This window comes from Gallus gallus, chromosome 1, assembly GCF_016699485.2.
Source record: "Gallus gallus isolate bGalGal1 chromosome 1, bGalGal1.mat.broiler.GRCg7b, whole genome shotgun sequence".
In the NCBI taxonomy this organism is placed as follows: domain Eukaryota; kingdom Metazoa; phylum Chordata; class Aves; order Galliformes; family Phasianidae; genus Gallus; species Gallus gallus.
Genome location: NC_052532.1, coordinates 30,865,522 through 30,879,879, shown reverse-complemented (window position 1 = coordinate 30,879,879; position 14,358 = coordinate 30,865,522).

Genomic DNA, 14,358 nt, shown 5'->3' with positions numbered 1-14,358 from the left:
CATCATTCAGGTGGGGGTATCAGGACAAAGCATTGTTCCTCTTGTTCACACCAATTTAAGAAGTGCAAGGAGCCTGAAATCAAGGCAGTTAGGTACTGATACTACTTCCCTATTGCTGCTTAAAAGGACGATGAAGAGAGTTGGTGAGTCTTCTGATAAATATTTCCTCTAGTTTGTAGCTGCATTGCCAGAAATGTTTTGAAAGGAGTGCACCTGGCTGAATAGTCAACTGTGCTTTTATTTCTTTTTTCAGAGCAGGTCGGGTACAACTGTCAACCTGTGGTATTTACAAGGAAGCAGTAATAGAAGACTAACTTTCATTATACATGCAGCATGTTCTTGATGGAATGGAAGCAGATAATACCTAAATTAGTTAGAGAAAAAGCATTTTTGCTGTATCAACACCTCTATTTTCTTAATGTTGTCTGCGTTGGGGCCTTTATGCTGCAGAACATTGAACTGCATCCCAAGACCTAAAATTTGAAGTCTGTTGTCCTTGACATTGGCAGGAAGTAGAGCCTGAATATCTATAAAGAGCTATGTTAGTTGCTTATTTTAAGTACTGGGAATTGGAAGTAAGTATCTCCATTCATGAAGAATTGTAAGATAGAACCTTTTGGATAGTAGCACATCTATATTTAGGTTTTCTATACATATATATGTTTATATGTTTTCTATACTTTGCTTTGCATAATTTTTAAAATATATATGTAGATAGATAGATGAAATAAATTCCATGCCTAAGGCAGTCCGAATATGGTATATTGCTGGAATGGCTGTGCTTCCCACACATCTTCATGCAGATGTGAGAGACAGCACATGCCATAGGCTTGAGTTCATTAAGAGTATTGTTTTAGGTCAACGTTAAAGTTTAGTGCTGAAGCACTGTGTTGTCTCCCTTTGTGTCTAAACTGCTGCTCTCCTGTATACTCATTGGTTTTAATTTCTGTCAAGTCTTGTTTTATCTTTTCCAGCTTCTGCTTCCTATTCCTCCTTTCTACAACACTGGAGCTGCAGCACATCAGTCTGGATTCATGAACTGTCCATAAATACAGAAGGAAGAATTAAAGGATTCCCAAATTAGAATTTTATGGGTATATGCAGTACAGTTACGTTAATGAAAAGAAAGTATTGACTTTAACTATTTGTTTTCAATTAGGAAAATTCCCCTTTCCCTATCAGTCATACCAAACCTGGGCTGTTTTAGAAAAGCAAGGGGAGAGGCAGCTCCTTTAACAGCTCACAGTGCAAGTCTCGCTATTCTGATGATGGAAGAGGCTTGGGCTGGAGCCGAGGATGATGCAGCAACATCAGCCTCACCACCTCTGCTCTTTTACTTCAGCAGCAAGGGCCTTGGCTTCAGCGGAACAACGCAACTGCTTGTAATGTGTTACAGTTCCAGCACAGGCATAGCCTTGAGTTGCTTGGAAGCCCTGGGAAGCTCCAAAATGATGAGTCAAATGCCTCAGCGTATGTTGTGAGATGCCATACAGATTAGGCCTTGGGACAGATCCAGAGTTCTCAAAGTTATCTAAATTCATGTTCTTCTTCTAGAATCTTTTTGTCACAGTAAGAAATTACAATTATGTATATGAGCTAGAGCAGAGGATATGGAAAGTTGGGAATTAAAGAGACAGACTTACTTGTTTGTCTCTGTTTTTAAAAACAGTTAATTCAGATTTTAGTTACAAGGTCCATGCACTTCCAACCCAGCTGTTGTACTTCTCACACATTGGAGAAACACTGTATAAATAATTTAGTGTTATAGAAGGATTTCTCTTTCACATAACTTCAATTTTCTTCTGAAACAGCTCCCAGTTCAACACTCCATGTGAAATCAAAGGTGCCAGGTGCTTCAGAATTATTGTGGCTGAGCTGGGAGAGCAGCAGCATGTTGGTTTTTTTTTTCTTAAATGTCATTGATGCCTCACACACAAGATTTTTATTTCATTAAGATGCTGTAAATCCCTTTAGTTTACTTACCTTTTTTTCAAATATGTTCTTAAAGTTTAGTCTCTATATGCTAGGAAAAAAACATCAGAAACAGCTAATTATTAAATGTGGAGACAGTGCTATATTAAATGTGGTTGTTTAACCAATACCAAACTCTATTTTCACACATATATTCCTATCTTAGTGAACCTACCTATAATATGAAAATGTGTATTAACTTTATAGCTGTGAAACTTCTATTAATATTATGGGATCATTCGTGTGTAAATTTCTGCATGCAGATAAATTGAAGAAAAGTACTGTAAAAATACAGACAGATTCTCCTGGAGACAATTTGTTATCTGCTGGACATAGAATTCTGATTAAAATATGACATATTCATGGGGGAATCTGAGTGCTACCACAGTAAATTTCTATTTATTTGTTTGTTTTAACTTACAGTCAAGGTTAGCCATAAAATGAAGTTTTAAGTAAGTTATTGCACCTGGACATAAAGTGGCTAATAAATTTTAAGAGAAAAATCAGAGCTTTTATATGGCCCTTTTCATCTGCCCAGCTGAGTTTTTCAGTGGGAATGAGCCATACAGACTATATTCCCACTTCTGCAGAGCCCAAATTTTGTATCCTTTATCACTCACAGTATGGTATTTGTTGATGAAGAGAACAAAGGTGCTTGTTCTCTTCTGCTCTTGAAAAGCAACACAGCTTTCAAAGGAATGGGATTTCTAGTCTGAAGGAAAAGGAAAATCTGAGTCCTGATGGAAAAGTGAAGATCAGGACTGCATAGTATCCAACTCTTAGGTGAAGAGCTTTAAACATAGTATCCTGCCCCAAATATTCCTGGAGCTTGGCTGTAATGCTTGAAAAAGCTTTCTAGTAGTCAATTAGTCAGGAGGAGAATCTGCAGTTTCAAGTTAAATGTCAAACCTACCTTGTTAAAGGAACAGGATAATTGCCCTGGAATAGGAACTGCAGGACTTGAGTGAGAGGGGCAGCTTAACCTAGCGAAAGCATCTTGCACAAAAGAGGATCTTGGAGCTTTTTAAGGCTGGGGTACTTGGTACTGCTGTCAGCAGGTAACAGTTTTACTTGTGATTTATAACCTAGAGTGCTACCCTGATTGGTGTTTATATTCTTTCATTTAAAATGTGATAAGGAATCCTCCTCAGGAGAAAGAGTTGTTTTCCTGCATCTAATCCATTAGCTAGGGAGTTATGGCCTTCACCAGAGAAAAGCCGGGTTCTATTTTAAGTGATAAAACACATCTGTATTCACCTTTTACGATATTTGCATGCTCTGCTTCTCAGGATCAAATAATTTTTCCTCATTCTTACAGTTTGTGATGCTAGGAGTGCCTCAGACTGGTTATTCTCAATGGCGTTGATGAGATGGAGGGTCTTTCTGCACTGAATTTCAGACAAGAATTAAGTTGCTTTTTATTAGACATAAGATGTGCGTGTGCCTCTACAAGTCTTCTCTAAGGATGACTTTTCACTCAGCATGACTTAGGAAGACTGGCTCCTATCCTCTCCTGTGCAAATACAGAGCCTTAACTGCCTTAGAAAGTGATGTATTTCTGATAAATGCTCAATCCATCGTTATTTTAGAACAAAAAGAGGTCAGAAACTTGTCAGAAATTTGTAAAGACATCGTTAAATTCAGAAGTCTGTGGCCACAGTAAATAGGCAGGAACTGTGCATTGGCAAAAGCCTTAGTCACTGAACCCATTTGAATCCTTTCTTCGAAAAGGTCATACTGTGAAGAAGTTCCTTTAAGCCTCGCTATATCAAGACTTCTTGAGCACATGAGATTACCAAGGAAACTCATTGGCAAGTGAAATAAGGCAGCAGGATGTCACCTCCAGCACTGTTTCACCTGATAATTTCCTACATGGAGAGATTTCAAACGTGCTGCCTTTCTCATCTGATACCAATCAGCATGGGAGTACTACATGTTCCCTGGACACTGATGAGTGGGTAGGATTCAACATAGGAGTGATCTGCTCATCTCCATAGCTAGCACCAACAGCCTGAAAAGGTCTACTTAGTCTCCTTTTCTGTTCCTAACTTTATCAAAGTTGATGAAGATAATACCAAGGCCTGATGTGGCAGGTGCTGTAAGTTTCTACCTTTCTCCCAGTCGTGGATTTTGATCCTGAACATAAGATCTGTCTCACCCAGAATCTTGTTGCAAACAAAGGATAACCAAAGACACTTACGTGGCACTGAGAGATGTGGTTTAGTGAGTACAGTGGTGATGGGTTGACGGTTGCACCTGATGATGTTAGAGGTCTTTCCCAAACTTTATGATTCTATATTACAGTTCTCCTTGAAGCAGGGGTTAAGTGCAGAAAAATCCAATGACAGTTTATTGACAGAAATGATTGGTGAGCCAGCTAGGGGAAGTGCTCTGCTGGACCTTTTACTTGTGAACAAACTGACTGGGGAGGTGAAGACTGAGGGAAGCTTTGGCTGTGTTGGACATGAGATTGTATAGTTTAAAATTCTCAGAGAAGTGAGCAAAGCAAACAGTATAATTGGAAGCCTGTAATTATCAGGAGCAAATTTCAGCTTGTTTGGACATCTGCTTGGTAGGGAGACTGCCCTGGAGTCAAGGAGTCGGACAACTAATTGACCTTTAAGAGCATTCTCCTCAGAACACAGAAGTGATCATTCCAAATCATAGAAAGTTTAGGAAATGTGGTACAAGGCCGATATGAATGAACATGACACTTGAATGACTTCAATACAAAGGAGAACTATATAGAAGAAAGAAGTAGAATGAAGACTACCTGAATAGAATATACAGATATTGCCCAAGTCTGCAAGGTGGGAATTAGGAAAGCCAAAACTTAGATGGTGTTGCAATAGCAAAGGATGTGATAGGCAACAGAAAGGGCTTAAGTGGTAGCAAAAACTAAGCCTAAGGAAAATGTGGACCAAGTACTCTGTCAGGGGACCCAGAAAAAAAAAAGGTATTGAGATGTGAAAGATGTTCAATGCCTTTTCTGCCTATTGTTTTATTTTGTTTCATTTTTGTTAACCATAATTCTGAGCCAAATAGTAGAATCTGTGGCATTGAAGCTGTAACCACAGTGGAGAAGGGGTGAGCAATTAAGTCAACTGGACATAAACAAGTCATGTGAACAAATGGGATGCATCCAATGGTGCTAAAGAAGCTAGCCCATGCTTCTGTGAGTCTACTGCCCTCGTCTTTGGCAGTTACAGTGACAGAGGTGATCCCTCATAGAAAGAAGAAAAAAGGCCAACATCGTACTCATCTTCAAGATGGTTGAGAGAGAGGATCCAAGAAACTGTAGTCTAAGCAGTTTAACCTCTATCTCCTGGAAGATTTCCTCCTGAAAACTATTTCTGAGCTTGTGAAGGGCAAGAACATGATTAGATACAGACAGCATGGATTTGCAAAAATGCAGACTGTTCCTGATAAACCTGATTGGCTTCCAAGGTAAGGTGAACAAGGGAAGAGTGTGACTATTGTTTATCTTGACTGTAGCAAAGCTTTTCCCGTGGACTTTGATAGTATTATAACAGCCAAAATGATGGGATATGGACAGGATAAGGGAATGATAAGGTGGATGGAAAACTGACTGAACTGCCAGGCTAAATGGTGGTTTTCAGCAATATAAAGTCCAACTGACAGCTGGTTGCTAGTGGCAGTCCCCCTCAGGAACTGATTCTGGGCTAATACTGTTTGATGCCTTCACTGTTAATGATCTGGATTATGGAAGAGAGTACACTGTCAGCAAATGTATGGATGATACCGTCTCGTAGGGCAGCAGTTGACATGCTGGAGGGTATGGCTGTTGTTCGTAGGGATGAAGACAAGCTAGAGGAATAGGTTTCCAGGACCCTCACCAAGCTTAGCAAAGGCAAAAATCTCATGTTGGGCATGGAATAACCCTTTGCAGCTGCACAAGCTGGAGGTTAACTGACTTGAGCAGGAAGGGATCTTGTGGACATGGTGACCACAAGTCAGCAGTTGAAGTAAACAAGGCGAAGCATACCCTGCACGGTTTTAGCAAGATGTATAACAGCAGGTCTGCAGAAGTAATGACTCCCTTCTATTTGATACTTGTGAAACAACTTCAGAATAAATGGTTTTGGCTACCCAGCACAGAGAAGACGTTGACGTGTTTGTGTGAATGCTGCGCAGTGTCACCATGGTCACACAGGCTGGAGCATGAGTATATGAGGAGAGATATTAGAGGGGATATAGAGAAGAGACACAGACTTTTCTAGGAAGTGTATGATATTAGGAAGAGTCAATGGAGACAAGCTGCAACACTGGAAATTCTGCAGGAAAAATATTTTCACCATGAAGACAGTGATGTGGTACATGTTTTCAGTAGATGCAGAGCCTACATCCTTGGAGCTATGCAAAACCTAGCTGAGCAACTTGCTTTAGTTGGAGGTGCTTTGAATGAGAAGTTGGATTGGATGACCTCTCGAGATCACTTCGAACCTGTCCATCACAGAGACAAGTCAGAGAGCAGATGGCAACAGTTTGCCATTGCAGATCTGAGTAGCTGGCTGAGGTGGTTGCCGAGCTGCTCTCCATCATATTTGAGAAGTCGTGGCTGTCAGGCGAGGTCCCAGACGACTGGAGGAAGGGTTATGTCACTCCCATTTACAAGAAAGGGAGCAAGGAGGACTCAGGGAACTAGATGCCGGTGAGTCTCACCTCTGTGCCTGGGAAGATCATGGAACAGATCCTCCTGGATGACATGCTCAATCACATGAGGAACGAGCATATGATCTGAGACAGCCAGCACGGCTTCACCAAGGGGAGGTCATGCTTAACCAATCTTGTGGCCTTCTATGATGGAGTGATGGCATTGGTGGATGAGGGGAAGGCAACCGATGTCATTTACCTAGACTTGACCAAGGCCTTTGACATGGTCCCCCACCACATCCTTATCTCCAAATTGGAGGGATGTGGATTTGATGGGTGGACCACTTGTTGGATAAGAAATGGGTTGAAAGGCCGCAGACAGAGGGTGGCGATCAATGGTTCCATGTCCAGGTGGAGGCTGATAATGAGCAGAGTCCCCGAGGGGTCTGTCTTGGGTCAGGTGCTCTTTAACATCTTTATCAATGACATCGACAACAGAATCGAGTGCACCCTCAGCAAGTTTGCTGACGACACCAAGCTGAGTGGTGCGGTTGACACAGAGGAAGGAAGGGATGCCATTCAGAGGGACCTTGATAGACTTGAAAGGTGGGCCTGGGTGAACCTAATGAGGTTCAACACAGCAAAGTGCAAGGTTTTGCACTTGAGCCGGAGAAACCCCAGGCATCTATACGGACTGGAAGGAGCAGTCCTTGAGAGCAGCTCTGCAGAGAAGGACCTGGGGGTCCTGATGGATGACAAACTTAACATGAGCCAGCAGTGTGCTCTTACAGCTCGGAAAGCAAATGGTATCCTGGGCTCCATCATGAGAGGGGTGGCCAGCAGGGACAGGGAGGTGGTTGTCCCTCTCTACTCTGCTCTTGTGAGACCCCATCTGGAGTACTGTGTCCAGGTATGGAGCCCCCAGTACAAGAAAGACAGAGAGCTGTTGGAGAGGGTCCAGAGGAGGGCCACAAAGATGATCAGGGGGCTGGAGCACCTCCCCTATGAAGACAGGCTGAGGGAGCTGGGCTTATTCAGCCTGGAGAAGAGAAGGCTGCGGGGTGACCTCATTGCAGCCTTTCAGTACCTGAAGGGAGCCTATAAACAGGAAGGGAGTAAACTCTTTTAAAGGGTAGATAACAGCAGGACAAGGGGGAACGGTTTTAAGTTGAAAGAGGGAAGATTTAGGTTGGATGTTAGGAGGAAGTTCTTTACCAGGAGAGTGGTGAGGTGCTGGAACGGGCTGCCCAGAGAGGTTGTAGATGCCCTGTCCCTGGAGGTGTTCAAGGCCAGGTTGGATGGGGCCCTGGGCAACCTGGTCTAGTAAATGTGGAGGTTGGTGGCCCTGCCCAGCAGGGGGGTTGGAGATTCATGATCCTTGGGGTCCCTTCTGGCCCGGACCATTCTGTGATTCTGTGATCTGCTAGAATCTCTGTGTCATCAGAGAGATTGAGTGTCAGAGGTGAGGCACCTCCACATTTTGATGCCAAAAGGTGAAAGCTGAAATTTGATTTTGAAAACTGCATGTTTCAATGTAGAACCATAAAACCAGCCTGAATCTCATTTTGAATCTGGCTTATAATAATGGACTTTGAAAAACATGTCTCTACATCCAAAGAGTTCATGTTTCTCAACTGATGACAAAATGACCTAAGAGGATGGTTAATCGGAATTAGTTTGTGGGAAGTTCTGCTTCCTATTGCCTTCAGATGAGATAGCAGATAGTAGAAAGTGGCAGATGGTTTGGAGTAGCCCTGTTGTTTTCAGGTCTGCAAATTGCTGTTTTCCCTTGTGGATTTCTTATCTGTGTAATAGTTAACACATGATAGTCTGTTGATAGCTAGTGTGCATGACTGCAGGTGACACCTATTTAGAGTTAGATCAGAGTTGTCTTCTAACTGGTGTTAATTCCTGTGTTCCAAACACTCTACTTAACTTCACCATTAGCAGAACTATATAAGAATGTGATATTGCTGCACAGAAAACGTTCTGCCGAGGTATATGGAGCTGTACATTACAAAAATAGTATAAAGTGAAAAGCTGACGTGTAGCATTCAGCTTGTTATTAACTTTTTGTTATAAAGTGCACATCCTAAACAATGGTTGGAAAAAAATGCCAGCTATCTCCTTATGATTGTGATCAAATACATTTTATAAGAAACAGTATGAATGTATTTCATGTTCCACCAAAGAATGTAATGTACATGATGTATGTTTGAATGGAGTCTATGACTTTTCTTTATCCTAGTGTAATCATGGGCGGTTCAGCAAAATGGATACAGATCTCGTATGTGGCAACAGTTTCCACATCTATAGATAACAGGATAAATATAAGGAAGTGGATAATTACAACCCTTATTATATAGAAAAATGTCCAGCATATTTTTAACCTTTGATATCTAGAAAGCATTACTTGGTTTTTGTCTTAAATTTAGCATTGCGTCTCTAGTTTGATTAAAAATAGGTTCTGTTTATGTGACAAAACAGAGTACAAACTCTCTTCTCCTTTCCTCGGTAGTATGTTTAACAAATCCACACACTAGCTTATATTTGATTAGAAATATTGGGAAGGGGAAAATGGGATTTGCCAAGTGGGGAAAGAAGAAAATATTTATCAGCTTTCAACACTTGGATTAAATTATATTATGCTTGGTAAGAAAAAGTCTGTGGCTGCTCAGTTTTGTTTTAGAAGAGTGTCTATGATCTAAAAAAACGTAACAGTTTCAACGCATCTAGTAAAAGCATCACTCATATGCTGATTGCAAGAATATGCTTGTACAAAAGAAGATGTAACTAATGAGTTTCTTTTCTCGTTAAGGAAAATAATTTTTGTTTAAATATCTTTGAAAATTCAACATCTGCATGTTTTTTAAGCTATAATTTAAAGCCTATGATACAATCTGAAAACATTCAAACAGATGATCTTCCTCATGTGCCAGGACTTTGACTGCATAAAAATACTTTGTTGGTTCATGGTGAATATTCATAAATGCCAAGTGTAAAAACATCATTGTAAAAAAATAGCACTATACTTACTGGAGATTTAAAAAGCCCTAATCATTCCTTTCTAACTTTCCTTTTTTCTGTTTTTACTTACTGCCTGTTTTGAGCATGCTATCTCCCTATAATTTCTGCCATGGTGATGTCTCTGTAGGTTCATCAATAGTTCCTCTACAACAAGAACTGGAAGATAGTCTATATTTGCTACTAGTTCACTTGATCATGTCCTGGAATATCCCTAGCCTTCAGTCAAACCCATTGAATTTCTCTCCTGTTTTAGAGTGAGTAAAGGCAGCTGATAGGCCTGGAGTCATAGTCAATGAGGATCTAGTCAAAACCATCAATACTGTCCAGAAAATGAGTCAACTGATTTTAAAGCAGGCATCTACTTTTAGTCAGATGAATCACTCTCTAGACTCCATTGATGTAGACATGTCAAGCTGGATGAGATGGATCCTACCATTACATTCCCTAGATGTTTTTGTTCGTTTGTTTCAGAGTGAATTGAAGCAATAAAAACAGGTTGGTATTACAGTTTGCGTTGCAGTTGCAATTGTGACCACTACAGTCTGGGCCTACCCGGAGATGGCTGTAAGTTACTGGCTTAGCATTGCCAGCTGCCTGCATGAACTCTTCCTGCACAGGAACTCTTCATACATGAGTGTCTGGTGCTTTCAGCATTTAAATGCAACACATTCCTTTGGTGTTATTTTTTCTGAAAAACTGACTTTAATAAAAAGCATATTTACACTTTAGAAGGCTTACTTTCTAAATAGCTCCAGAACTTTTAAATCACATTGAATGTCCGTTTCTAAAACAAAGAAGTAAACAAACCAAAAAAACAATTAGACTAGATATACTTCCAGTTACTTAGCTCTGAATCATTCCACATCTAATATGAGTATCCGTAACTAACATCCCGCTACACTAGTTTAGTTCCATAGGGTTTGGATACTTTCCAGAATGCAGTGCTTCTAAATGTTGTAAGAAGTGTACAATGTGTGTATCAGATAGAAATTTGGATTCAACATAATTATATAATGCATGCTAAATTCTGTCTAGGATGTGAACTTGTTTGATGGTATATGAAAGGAGAGACATCTTACTGTTCTGGACCTCCTACCTTTGTGCTTCTCAAGAAGAAAGAGAAACGTCTAACAGTTGGGTTGATGCTGTGAATGTGCTTTAGATAGAGAGAGGAAATATAAGTCCAATGTCCGTGGATCAACATTAATAGGAAAGGGTGAAACAATCCTGATCTTCTAAAACCTGTGGCTTATACTCTGTCATTTTCTCCAAACACTGTGCCCTTTTTATGTGCTTGTCCCTCATCTCAATTGGGTTAGTTGTTTAATGCCCAATTCCACATCTTCCCTAATGGGCTGCTGGCAGCTGGAGGTAACTGATGAAAGAATGCACAGCCCAGAGCATTAGCTGGTAGTTTGTAGGTCCTTATAAGAAAAGACTTTTCATCACAGATGGGGTAATCCTTAAAGGTTTTACTTTCAGATTGACAAAGTGCCATGAGTATGCAGAGGCAGTATAAACTGATATCCTCTAGTGACTATTGTTTGCGTAGCATAAGTAGAGGAAGAAATTAGCAACAGCATGAAATTTAGGGAATTGGTATTCTGTAGTTTTTTGTTAATCAACTCTGGAGTGTGACATTTGGATGGGAACTTCTGTTTCCATCTTGAGATGTCTTAAGTATCAGGTCATGACAGGAACGCTGCCTCCCCCACTTACTCCAAGACTGAAATCCTCAGAACTCCAGTTATTTCTTGCCTTGATTCGCATCCCTCTGCATAATTCTGGGTGCCCTCTGCCTGAAGGTGCCCTCTGCCTGAATGTGGCCCCACATGAGCTGCTGAGGTTTCCTTAGCAGTGTGGGAGGAGAAGTGGGAGTGAATTTCACAGAAACCTCTGATCAGGAAGCTCCTTGAGCAAGCTGGTGGGGAATGGCCGCATTCCAGGGGAGTTTCCTAATTGCTGTGCCACTGGGGCGTGCGGGGGAGCGTATCCTGGCTAGTGCCAAACGCTCCAGCTGCCTTTGCTAAAGCACTGGCTGAGTGGTTGTTCTTGAGGAATGATTCGCCCCCACAGATAAGACAGGGAGGGAACGTCCTGTTGTGGGAATCTCATTCATGCTTAAAGGGTGAGCTATAAGATTTCAAAGCTGTGTCAAAATCGTAAGGCTAGGATTCCTTGCCTTGTGGCAAAATTTTAGGTTCGCAGAGATGCAAGGAATCTAGTGCCAATAGTTCCCTCAGCTGGTGAGCCTCTGCAGTGCCTTTGAATGTTCAAGAACTGATGCCAAATAACAAAAATGTGTGGTATCTCAGCATTGTGTTCAGAATAGCAGCCTAAAACAGTTTTTACACTTGCAGGGATTTTTTTTTTTTTTCCACTGTGTGAATTCAATAATCTGGTTTTGCACCTGCAACCAGTTCTCCCCTGGCCATTAGCTAATTACAATTTGAAAAATGCTGTACAGTGCCCTTAAGTTGGGTTCTGTAATAAGTAAACATTCCATACTGCTTACGCTATGTCATTCAGTAAAACACAAATATTGACGATTTGTCCCGCGTTTCCTTGAGCTGTATTATATATGCACAGTATATTAAAGGTGATTTCAGTAAAACAATTTGTTCCCATGATTTAAGCAAAACTGCGGAGATTCTTTGTCCACAATTTTGTTTACATTCGGGATTAGTTCCATTTCAAGAAATAAATATGAAATCTAGAGAAAAATGTCGTGGAAGAGGAGATACATCTTCTTTGCTGACTGCCTTTCTGTATCCTTAAGGAATTAATTTTATGAAGGCAGCAGCTTGCTTATACCAAGTGAATAATGTTATGGGGAAAACTATTATAGAGGGAAAAAAAAGGTATTGCAAGTGCCAGTGTATAAAAACTGAAGTAAAATTCAAGCAGGAGATCTGGAATCAATTTTAATTGTGATTACCAATACTACATCCATTATCAAATCAAGGTGTCAAACAGAAATTATCACAGGTATTACTGAAAAAGATCCTCTAACTCCAGAAGCATTGTCTGCACGTCCAAAAAAGAGCTATGGAAAGGAGAGAAATTCTCAGAGCAAACTTGCTTTTCCTTCTGTGCTGTCTGTGGCTACACCACAATTCTGCTAGCTGGACCTAATGGAATAAATAATAACAGCAGGATATTATCTTCACCTGGCGAGCTTCAGTTTTGGTGAGAAATGCATTTGCTGACAACAGATAAGTCTTGGGGCTGAGACACCATTTATACCCTTTTCCAACAAACAACTGTATGTTAATCTGTCCCATCTTTCCCAACTTCTTCCAGTCTATTCTAATAGCTGTATGTGACTCTCTGTCCTGTTCATATCCTCCTCAATTAGCAAATCCTATTTTTTTTTCCAGGTCATTCATATGGATTCTAATCTCTCTCTTCTTCTCTCTCTTTTTGTTTTTCTTTCTCTCTTTCTTTCCCTCTTTCTCTCTTTCCATGGTACATCCTTGTCCTAGGAGCTGAAGGCTCCAGTCCTCTTTACAGTCACTTCCATTTCCACCAGTATCATCCCAGTCTTTATCTCTGATCTTCTTTAGCCAAACCAAGCTGACTTCCTCTTTTCTCCTTTACCCATGCCCTTCCACCTGCTCCAGTCTCCTGCCCTAGCAGCCTTGTTTCAGGTCTTCAGTTAGCAGATCAGTCACCACTTGCTCCGTAGAGAATCTCTTCTTGATATTTTGTGTCTCCTTTCCTCTACCCTTTACTGACCAAAATATGTACTGTACTCTTAGTATTTAATTCAGCAGTGAGAGAAGGAAGGGGAGGCCACGTTAGGCACTCTGTGTTGGAGAGTGGTTGGTAGGAATAGCCTCTGAATATTATGTACAATCACTTAAAAAAAGCAGAGCCCTTTGAAGAGGTGATAATAATGAAGACAGATGACCGAAGTAGACCATGTCAGCACCCTTCGTATCAAAGCTGTCAGAGTAACTATAAGCAAATAAGACATTTCCTCAGTAAACTGAGGCAGATTCTTAAGGTTCGAGTGCTGCTGAACTTTTTTGGTATTGTTCCTGAGACCTTCAGTATTAAGCTTAACCTGAATACCAGAGGAATGCATCTACTCATCATGACTGTATAAAACCTTGTCTGCAAGAGAAGTTTTTCAATTTTATGCAAATAGAAATACCAGTACCCTCTTATTTATTTATGACTGAAATCCTAGAGTCACATCATAACTCTTTGCAGTGAAATTGGTATCGTCACTAGTGACACAAGCAGTAGTCCTCTAGGAATTAATGAACAGAGCGGCCTTGTGTCATGAATATGCTAAGTAGTTCTTGAGTGACTCCACCTAAGTATGATGGAATTTAGTTATTGAATCACTGTAAGAACTAAATAAATGACAATGTGTTGAATGTCAGGATTCAGCTCTCAAAAGCATGTTTTCTCTTGGGAAAACAGTAGAGCAGTTAAATAAAGGAGTACAGAAAAGAAGAAAGAGCGCAGACACGTTTTCACCTGCACATCTCATTTAAAGCTTTAATATGCTTTAATTAAGCAGGAGATCTAAAATCAATATAGCAAGGTAGTATATAAAAAGGTGTTGTTTACACAGCTCACAAGTAGAGAGAAAAATACTTAGCCTGCTCTCTTAAAGAAGTGAAGGCTCGTGAAATCATGCTGTTCATACATTTGTATGTGTCCCACTCCCCCAGTCCCCCAAACTAACATCTGACCAGTCTCAACCGTGTGCCACAAGTAAGGATCTCACAG